Source organism: Oncorhynchus nerka, linkage group LG7 (genome assembly GCF_034236695.1).
Source record: "Oncorhynchus nerka isolate Pitt River linkage group LG7, Oner_Uvic_2.0, whole genome shotgun sequence".
Taxonomy (NCBI): domain Eukaryota; kingdom Metazoa; phylum Chordata; class Actinopteri; order Salmoniformes; family Salmonidae; genus Oncorhynchus; species Oncorhynchus nerka.
The window spans coordinates 44,891,674-44,902,576 of NC_088402.1; positions in this window are offsets into that span (position 1 = coordinate 44,891,674).

The window sequence follows — 10,903 nt, forward strand, 5'->3', positions numbered from 1 at the left end:
ACATGAACCACCCCCACCGTCAAGCGCCCTCATGTATCGCTCCCCTCTTAAGTTATCTTATTACTTTTTCTTACATAACACAGTCCTGAGTCCTCTATTACAAATCTCTTCATCCTCCCACCCTGTCACGATCAGAGGAAAAATGAGCACCCCACAAAATGCTTCTCTACACACACACATGCAGACACACACACATTCGTGGGCACATGCGACCTCCCCTTGGCGCTAAAGTCTTCATAAATAGTTTAACAGGAGTTGAATAACAGTCGCTGCAGTTCACATGTGAATCAAACACCCCCGTCCTTTGTTTCCCTGTCAGAAAGACCTTAAGCCTGGTTTACCTGCTAGACTCGACACCTCAATAACTCCAGCCACATCAAGAGTCAACGCATGTGCCTTCGTCATGGAAGATTGAAGGGTTACTAATGAGGCAGGGAAAGCTTGACTTGAATGAAGGCAAAGATTGAGAAGGAGCAAGAGACAAGAGGCCTGGCGTTGGAAATGCGCTAGAGAGAAAGATGATACACATGAGCAATTAAATTCTGTTGCCGGGGGCATGACCAGGATGAAATTGAGATTGCTTCAGTGGAAGCGATGGAGATTGTTTCAGTTAGGCTGCCAGTCAAGAGGAACGATATACAGTAGAGGCTGAGGGTGCAGGCGTAAAGTGATCCCGATCCCGATCCTAAGAGACAGAGTATGGTATCTACATTGAACAAAGATATAAACACAACTTGTAAAGGGTTGGTCCCATGTTTTGGGGCGGCAGGTAGCCTAATAGTTAGAGCGTTGGGCCAGTAACCGAAAGATTGCTAGATCTGACAAGGTAAAAATCTGTCATTCTGCCCCTGAACAAGGCAGTTAACCCACTGTCCCCCAGTAGGCTGTCATTGTAAATAAGAATTTGTTCTTAACTGACTTTCCTAGTTAAATAAAAGTTAAATAAATAAAACATGTTTCAAAAAAATCCATGAGCTGAAATAAAAGATCCCAGAATGTTTCCATATGCACAAAAAGCTAACTTCTCTCAAATTTTTGGCACAAATGTGTTTATATCCCTATTGGTCAGCATTTCTCCTTTGCCAAGATAATCCATCCACCTGACAGGTGTGGCATATCAAGAAGCTGATTAAACAGCATTAATATTACACAGGTGCAGCTTGTGCTGGGGACAATAAAAGGCCACTCTAAAATGTGCCGTTTTGTCACACAACACAATGCCACAGATATCTCAAGTGTTGGGGGAGCATGCAATTAGCATGCTGACTGCAGGATGTTCACCAGAGCTGTTGCCAGATAATTTAATTTTCATTTCTCTACCATAAGCAGCCTTTCAACATCATTTTAGAGAATTTGTCAGTATGTCCAACCTATCTCACAACCGCAGATCACGTGTATGGCGTCGTGTGGGCAAGCGGTTTGCTGATGTCAATGTTGTTAACAGAGTGCCCCATGGTGGTGGTGGGGTTATGGTATGTGCCAGGCATAAGCTACAACAAACGCAATTGCATTTTATCGATGGCAATTTGAAAGCACTAAAATACCGCTACGAGATCCTGAGGCCCATTGTGAGGCCGATTTTTAAAAAAGGTATCTTTGACCAACAGATGCATTTACAGTTAAATGTTTGGACATGCCCGTTCATTCCAGAGTTTCTTTATTTTTACTATTTTCAACATTGTAGAATAATAGTGAAGACATCAAAACTATGAAATAGTCAGGCAATCCAGGAACATTTCAAGAACTTTGAGAGTTTCTTCAAGAGCAGTCGCAAAAAACATCAAGCGCTATGGTGAAACTGGCTCCCATGAGGACCGCCACAGGAAAGGAAGACCCAGAGTTACCTCTGCTGCAGAGGATACGTTCATTAGAGTTAACTGCACCTCAGATTGCAGCCCAAATAAATGCTTCACAGAGTTCAAGTAACGGACACATCTCAACATCAACTGTTGAGAGGAGACTGTGTGAATCAGGCCTTCATGGTCAAATTGCTGCAACGAAACCACTACAAAAGGACACCAAATAATAAGAAGAGACTTGCTTGGGCCAAGAAACAAGAGCAAGGAACATTAGACCGGTGTAAATCTGTACATTGGTCTGATGAATCCAAATTTGAGATTTTTGGTTCCAACCGCTGTGTCTTTGTGAGACGCTGAGTAGCGGGTCTGAGTTGCACCCCCCTGTATGTATTGCTATTTTTTTTTACTGCTGCTCTTTAATTACTTGTTACTTTTATCTCTTATTCTATTTTTTTTTAAACTGCCCTATTGGTTAGGGGCTCGTAAGTAAGCATTTCACTGTAAGGTTGTATTCTAAGTAGGCATGTCCCGATTTTCAGGAAAAAGTTTGACATTTCACCTGGATATCCCTAATATGATGACTGAGGTGTACAACATAGAAGCTTATCAGAACCTCTTACTATGCTTCTTCACCCGAGATTGGCCCCCGATTGCTAATCAATAAGTTCTCTATTCTCCAGGCTCCGCTTTGTCATCAACATGCAAAGAGTGCAAAGAGTGACATTTATCCATCGTGATTTTCCCTGGACTTTTACTGCTGACCTCATTATGAGCTAAATTTGATAAGGACCTTCCCATTTTGGTCCTAATGTGTCTGGTACATATTTTGTTTACCATCATGGGTAACACCGAAAGCATACCTTGAGTCTGTGTAGATATTAGCTGTTTTTCCTTCAGCCTGTTTGCATGCTTCTGTCAAAGCCACCAATTCCGCAACCTGTGCTGATGTTCCTGCAGGTTATGGTGGAAATTACTAGATTATGTTATAATACTATTAGGTCATCAAATGGTTGTTTTATGCAACAGAATAAGGGGTTGTTAGAACGCTCATCTGTGTGTGTTCTACTGAGGATGGGCCTCTGGGAGTTAACACTGACAGGAGATTTACGATTTCTTTTGGGTGATAAAACCTGAAGAGACCGCATTCCAGAGCATGATTTAATGTTTAAGTTCTATATGGTACCAGGAAGAGATTGCCCCAGGGCCAGACCTTGGTCTCTATACAAAGAGTACTGTTTTTACAGCAGAAATCTCAACCATACAAATCTCAACCTATTTTTCATACAAATCTTAACCTTGTGACCCATTCTATACATCTGTTGTTCGTCATGTAGGTTGAAAGGGGTGTATCTTGGCTATAAAAGACCTATGTACTTTTGTCTCGGGGCTCTCAACGAATCATCTGAGGGTGATTTGTCGACCAGCCATCGTTATCGTAGAGCACTCAATCGATAGATTTTATATGTGTGCATTGTATTGACCTGCTCCCTTATTAATAAGTGAATAAAGATTTAAGTATAACTCTGACTTGTGTGATAAGTTTGTCTCTCCTCATTTGATAGTAAAGAAAATACCAGATATTGACCAGAAATCCCGCAATAATGATATACACCAGGTTTCTCTTCTGCTGAACGAATCATGTTGTTTGGTTTCACTCGGAACCTGCACAACTCTGATAACAGCCGGTTTATCATGTTGTTTGATGTCTCTGTCCAGTTGTGACAACCTGTCGATGATGTCACCGTAGTTTTGTCTCTCCCAATCAGTAGTTGTGGAAACAAATCATCATGTATGGATTGCATCAACTGATGGGTGATTGCCCCATTTTTGGAGGAATTGAGTGCATCTTCATCTTCCATGTCAGGTAACCCACTGTGTCTGACCACCTCTGCTCTAAACCTTTCTTCAAATTCAACAAACAGTTATTTTGGTTTTTGGACACATTTGGTTGGTTGCATTGGTCAGAACCTTAAGGAAACCTTAAGGAACCTTAAGGAAAACATGTATGGCTCTCCATCCATCGGCCACATCTTGCTCTTCACCACCGACAGCTCCATAAACCTTTTCTTCAAGTACGCCATGTTCACGGTTGTTCAAAACAAAGGCTAATAACTGTAACCCATCATAAGGATGTAGATTGTAGAGTTTCTTATATCGCTGCAAATGGTCCCACGTCTTCATACCCACGTCTCGTGGATGCTTCAAAGTCTTTGACCATTCATCCAACTGTTTTGGAGATGCTGATTTATGTGTGATTACTGTCACTGGAGGTCTGGCTTTACTTCCTTTAACAGCCTGTGTTCTGGTTGACCTAAGACAAAGTTCGTCACCGCTGTCAGAATCGGTCGACTCAAAGCCAGGCTGTGCTGACCAGATGCTTGAAACCTGATCTGCCTTGCTGATAGAGGAAAATATGTTTGAAATGACTAATTATGTATACATTCCAATCAGAAACGGACTAGTCCAAATGCTATAATGTACTGTCCCTCTTGCTCCCTTTCACAATTGTATATAATGTTGTCAGGAAGTTTAGTAACAATGAAGGTCTGTTCTTTAAGTTCATTCAGTTGTACAAATCTCCAGGTGGTGGGAACGGACCATCTCCAAAATGGTCGGGAATGTTGATTTATGCTGACTGGCCTTGACTTCGTGCTGATAACGCGGAGGCTTGAGAATTAGAGGGGCCCTCTGTTTGTGAAACGGAACGTTTGGAAAACGCTGACGTCATTTTCAGTTTATAACCTGTGGTAATGTGTGTAAGCATTTAGTACTCTCTGGAATTAAACGCTCTTTACCTGGCTTTTAAGACTGGTCTCGATCTACTTCATGCATAATTAATGAACTTACACCTCATTAATGAATAGAAACGAGTGTGAAATTGGTTTTGGCAATTAAAGCATAGAGTAATTTAGAATTTCTCTATCACTTGCGCAGTTCAGTGTGAGGATAGATGGAAGGAACAGAGGGCCTCAAGTCTGACTTTTTCACCTGTGTCTCCTGCAATAGTTGAATTTCTCCTTTTAAGGATTCTATCTGTTCACTAAGAGCTCTCAAACTCTCTTTATCTCTCTGTAATGTCAATGAGTTAGACATTCTTTGTATTTTTCCCCAAGCTTTTTGTATATCAGACAGGTTCCATATTTGTCAACAATGACAGAATATTTCTTTATTATCTCTTGCCTACACTCCACTACTTTGTAATGGTTCTTCACATCCCTAGACAGTGAATTTAAAATATTTTTTATGTTCACATACGGAGTAGCCGTTCCACCCTTTTCCAGAATGGGTTTCTCACTTAAAAATGGCTTTACATTAACTTCAAAAGTTATTATCTATATGTTTATTTAACCCCAATATATATATATATATATATATGTGTGTGTGTATAACCCCTTGAGGTCTCTATAACCTCATATTCTAGAACACATTGTTTCTGTAAGGCCTGGATACCCATAAAACTTGTGTTCACTTCAAAAACTTGTACAATGCTCACAAGGCTTACATTTCCCACACATGTAAAAATCGCTACTCAACTAGCAACTTACTTCTATGCAACAAGAAGGTTTCACACCCAAAAATCAATTATGTCTTATTGAACTGACAGGGCTTCAACAAAGGACTCAAACCTTTAATAGAGGACCCAAACCCCTATACATCACAGATACAGTTGAAGTCGGATGTTTACATACACATAAGCCAAATACATTTAAACCCAGTTTTTCACAATTCCTGACATTGAATCCTAGTAAAAATTCCCTGTCTTGGGTCAGTTAGGATCACAACTTCATTTTAAGAATGTGAAATGTCAGAATAATAGTAGAGAGAATTATTTATTTCAGGTTTTAGTTCTTTCATCACATTCCCAGTGGGTCAGAAGTTTACATACACTCAATTAGTACTTGGTAGCATTGCCTTAAATTGTTTAACTTGGGTCAAACGTTTCGGGTAGCCTTCCACAAGCTTCCCATAATAAGTTGGGTGAATTTTGGCTCATTCCTCCTGACAGAGCTGGTGTAACTGAGTCAGGTTTGTAGTCCTCCTTACTCGCACACGCTTTTTCAGTTCTGCCCACAAATGTTCTATAGGATTGAGGTCAGGGCTTTGTGATGGCCACTCCAATACCTTGACTGTGTTGTCCTTAAGCCATTTTGGCACAACTTTGGAAGTATGCTTGGGGTCATTGTCCATTTGGAAAACCCATTTGCGACCAAGCTTTAACTTCATGACTGATGTCTTGAGATGTTGCTTCAATGTATCCACTAAATTTTCCTCCTCATGATGCCATCTATTTTGTGAAGTGCCCCAGTCGCTCCTGCAGCAAAAGCACCCCCACAACATGATGCTTCCACCCCCGTGCTTTGCGATTGGGATGGCGTTCTTTGGCTTGCAAGCCTCCCCCTTTTTCCTCCAAACATAATGATGGTCATTAAGGCCAAACAGTTCTATTTTTGTTTCATCAGACCAGAGGACATTTCTCCAAAAAATACAATCTTTGACCCCATGTGCAGTTGCAAACTGTAGTCTGGCTTTTTTATGTCAGTTTTGAGGCAGTGGCTTCTTCCTTGAAGAACGACCTTTCAGGTTATGTCGATATAGGACTCATTTTACTATGGATTTAAATACTTTTGTGCTTGTTTCCTCCAGCATCTTCACAAGGTCCTTTGCTGTTGTTCTGGGATTGATTTGCACTTTTCGCACCAAAGTACGTTCATCTCTAGGAGACAGAACGCGTCTCCTTCCTGAGCAGGATGACGGCTGTGTGGTCCCATGGTGTTGATACTTGCATACTATTGTGTGTACAGATGACCATGGTACCTTCAGGCATTTGGAAATTGCTCCCAAGGATGAACCAGACTTGTGGAGGTCTACAATTATTTTTCTGAGGTCTTGGCTGATTTCTTTTGATTTTCCCATGATCTCAAGCAAAGAGGCACTGACTTTGAAGGTAGCCCTTGAAATACATCCACAGGTACACTTCCAATTGACTCAAATCATGTCAATTAGCCTATCAGAAGCTTCTAAAGCCATGACATCATTTTCTGGAATTTTCCAAGCTGTTTAAAGGCACAGTCAACTTAGTGCATGTAAACGCCTGACCCACTGGAATTGTCATATAGTGTAGTCTGTAAACAATTGTTTGGAAAATTACTTGTGTCATGCACAAAGTAGATGTCTTAAACGACTTGCCAAAACTATAGTTTGTTAACAAGAAATTTGTGGAGTGGTTGAAAAATTAGTTTTAATGACTCCAACCTAAGTGTATGTAAACTTCCGACTTCAACTGTACGTATCACTCAAAGCATGCACTAATTTGAACTTGATTTGGCTCTTTTAAATGACATAGGTCTAGACTCACCCAGGAATATGATATGCCATCAATCAGGAGATTAAGAGTTGAAGCCCGTGGTGGGTTGCGCTCAGCCCTCTCTCTTTCCCCTGGATCAACACACAGTTGATGAGTATTTCACCAAAGGGACAGGATATAATTTATAACCCCCAACCCTAGCCTGTGGTTGACCAATTAGAATTCCTTGCAGTAAAATTGGACAAATGGCCAAATAACAAGTATCCTGTTTCAGGCCCAATGTAGACCATTCAAATGAAAACTTGCCACATGTAGCTATGAGTCCAGGACTGAAACCCCTACACAGATTCTAAACAGATGTTGAACTGAAAAACAACTATTTCCATTGATCGTCAATTCCCTATTGACCTCTAGTCCTCTGCGTTGTGTATTATCTTAAAATATTCTTACACTACTTTGAAGAATCTGAACTATAATACATTTTGATTTGTTTAACACTTTTTTGGTTTCTACATGATTCCATATGTGTTGTTTTGATGTCTTCACTATTATTATACAAATGTAGAAAATAGTACAAATGCAGAAAATAGTACTAATGCAGAAAAACACTAAAATGAGTTTGTGTGTCCAAACTTTTGACTGGCACTGTATGTATTCCCAGTCATGTGAAGTCCATAGATTAGGGCCTAATGAATTTATTTCAATTGACTGATTTCTGGATATGAACTGTGACTCAGTAAAATCAATGAAGTTATTGCATGCAGCGTTTTTAAATTTTTTTTGTTCAGTATAGTTTCATTGACGTATGGATAAGAAAATCATTGAAAAACGATATTCTTCAATAGTTCAACCACTATCTCTTGGCTGGATCTGCATCTACTCAATCTGCCACTCAAATGCTGACAGCTTTTCAAACTTGACTGTACCATTGTTAGGCAAGCCTGAGGATCCAAAACATATCTTACAGTGGGGCAAAAAAGTATTTAGTCAGCCACCAATTGTGCAAGTTCTCCCACTTAAAAAGATGAGAGAGGCCTGTAATTTTCATCATAGGTACACTTCAACTATGACAGACAAAATGAGAAAAAAAATCCAGAAAATGACATTGTAGGTTTTTTAATGAATTTATTTGCAAATTATGGTGGAAAATAAGTATTTGGTCCATAACAAAAGCTTATCTCAATACCTTGTTATATACCATTTGTTGGCAATGACAAATGTCAAATGTTTTCTGTAAGTCTTCACAAGGTTTTCACACACTGTTGCTGGTATTTTGGTCCATTCCTCCATGCAGATCTCCTCTAGAGCAGTGATGTTTTGGGGCTGTTGCTGGGCAACACAGACTTTCAACTCCCTCCAAAGATTTTCTATGGGGTTGAGATCTGGAGACTGGCTAGGCCACTCCAGGACCTTGAAATGCTTCTTACGAAGCCACTCCTTCGTTGCCCAGGCGGTGTGTTTGGGATCATTGTCATGCTGAAAGACCCAGCCACGTTTCATCTTCAATGCCCTTGCTGATGGAGGTTTTTCACTCAAAATCTCGATACATGGCCCCATTCATTCTTTCCTTTACACGGATCAGCAGTCCTGGTCCCTTTGCAGAAAAACAGCCCCAAAGCATGATGTTTCCACCCCCATGCTTCACAGTAGGTATGGTATTCTTTGGATGCAACTCAGCATTCTTTGTCCTCCAAACACAACGAGTTGAGTTTTTACCAAAAAGTTATATTTTGGTTTCATCTGACCAAATGACATTCTCCCAATCTTCTTCTGGATCATCCAAATGCTCTCTAGCAAACTTCAGACGGGGCCTGGACATGTACTGGCTTAAGCAGGGGGACACGTCTGGCACTGCAGGATTTGAGTCCCTGGCGGCGTAGTGTGTTACTGATGGTAGGCTTTGTTACTTTGGTCCCAGCTCTCTGCAGGTCATTCACTAGGTCCCCCCGTGTGGTTCTGGGATTTTTGCTCACCGTTCTTGTGATCATTTTGACCCCACGGGGTGAGATCTTGCGTGGAGCCCCAAATCGAGGGAGATTATCAGTGGTCTTGTATGTCTTCCATTTCCTAATAATTGCTCCCACAGTTGATTTCTACAAACCAAGCTGCTTACCTATTCCAGATTCAGTCTTCCCAGCCTGGTACAGGTCTACAATTTGGTTTCTGGTGTCCTTTGACAGCTCTTTGGTCTTGGCCATAGTGGAGTTTTAGTGTGACTGATTGAGGTTGCGGACAGGTGTCTTTTATACTGATAACAAGTTCAAACGGGTGCCATTAATACAGGTAACGAGTGGAGGACAGAGGAGCCTCTTAAAGAAGAAGTTACAAGTCTGTGAGAGCCAGAAATCTTGCTTGTTTGTAGGTGACCAAATACTTATTTTCCACCATAATTTGCAAATAAATTCATTAAAAATCCTACAATGTGATTTTCTGGATTTTTTTTTCATTTTGTTTGTCATAGTTGAAGTGTACCTATGATGAAAATTACAGGCCTCTCATCTTTTTAAGTGGGAGAACTTGCACAATTGGTGGCTGACTAAATACTTTTTTGCCCCACTGTATCTGCCCAATAGCTTATCTTTACACCACTTATGTGCGTACTTAAACAAAAGACTGCTGGAGCCACCACCACCAGAGACACATTACTCTTCTCCTCCTTAAAGGAGAAGTAACATTTGGTCATGTAAATAAACCATGAATAACATGGCCAAAGGCATATTCATTCATATGCCTGAAATATCAAAAGTACAAATATAGGTAGAAAAGGTAGGTAGAAAAGGGAGAAGCCCCAAAAGTGGCAGCCATGTTGGCGAATAAGTGACCTCGTCCCCAGGCTCAATTGCTACCGCACGCAAGTTCGACAGAAAACGAGAGCCAGCTGGAGGACACAATGAGTGAAAAAGATCCTTTCATCCACAAAGCTGTATGGAGGATGAGTAAAAGAAGATGGGGATGCTAGATGCAGCAGTAATCGTTCACTAAGAGCCAATTTATACTTGATCCGAAAATGTGGTCGGAAGTGCCCGTATGGATGGTGTGATGCAAGTGCGGCGTCTCCCGAAGCACTCAAATGCCAAATTGAGCTCCGTACTGCATCGCTGAGCACCTCTCAAATTTTAAATTTTGCGGAAGACGACGTAATGTCCGCATTAACATGATTGGTTGACGGTAGGTGAGGGCAGAAGGTCCTGTATTAATACAAACTCACTTCCTTGACAACTACCTTCACAACAGCTTTGCACTGCTCCACGAAGCGCAAGAAGTATGAATGCCCCATCACTGTAAATTCTTCTTGCGATTCGCCGAGCAGTGCAAAGCTGTTGTGAAGGAAGTTGTCAAGACAGTGAGTGTGTTTATACAGGACCTCCCGCCCCTCACCTACGGTCAACAAATCATGTCAATGCGGAGCTCTATGGTGCCCTCCACATTGTTACAGCATTTGAGAGGCGCACAGCAATGCGTGCCCCTTGAGTCTCCACAATTGCGTCACACCATCCATACGGCGCCTCAGACAACACTTTTGGATCAAGCATAAATTAGCGTTTAAAGATTATTGTGTCTTTTACTGCCAACAGACTCTGGGGGAATGTCAATTGCATACTCTTCACATCCCCTCTTTCCCAAAACCCATTGGATGAGAAAGCTAGAGGTCCCTGATCTTTCCTCCAATGGGTTTTGGGGAGGCGAGGAGAGAGGACCAGAGTAGTATGATATTGAGATTCTCCCATTGAGACTGCCACGGTATAATTAGCATGAGGAATGGAACACAGATGGGAGCATTCAGTCATCTACCAGTTCA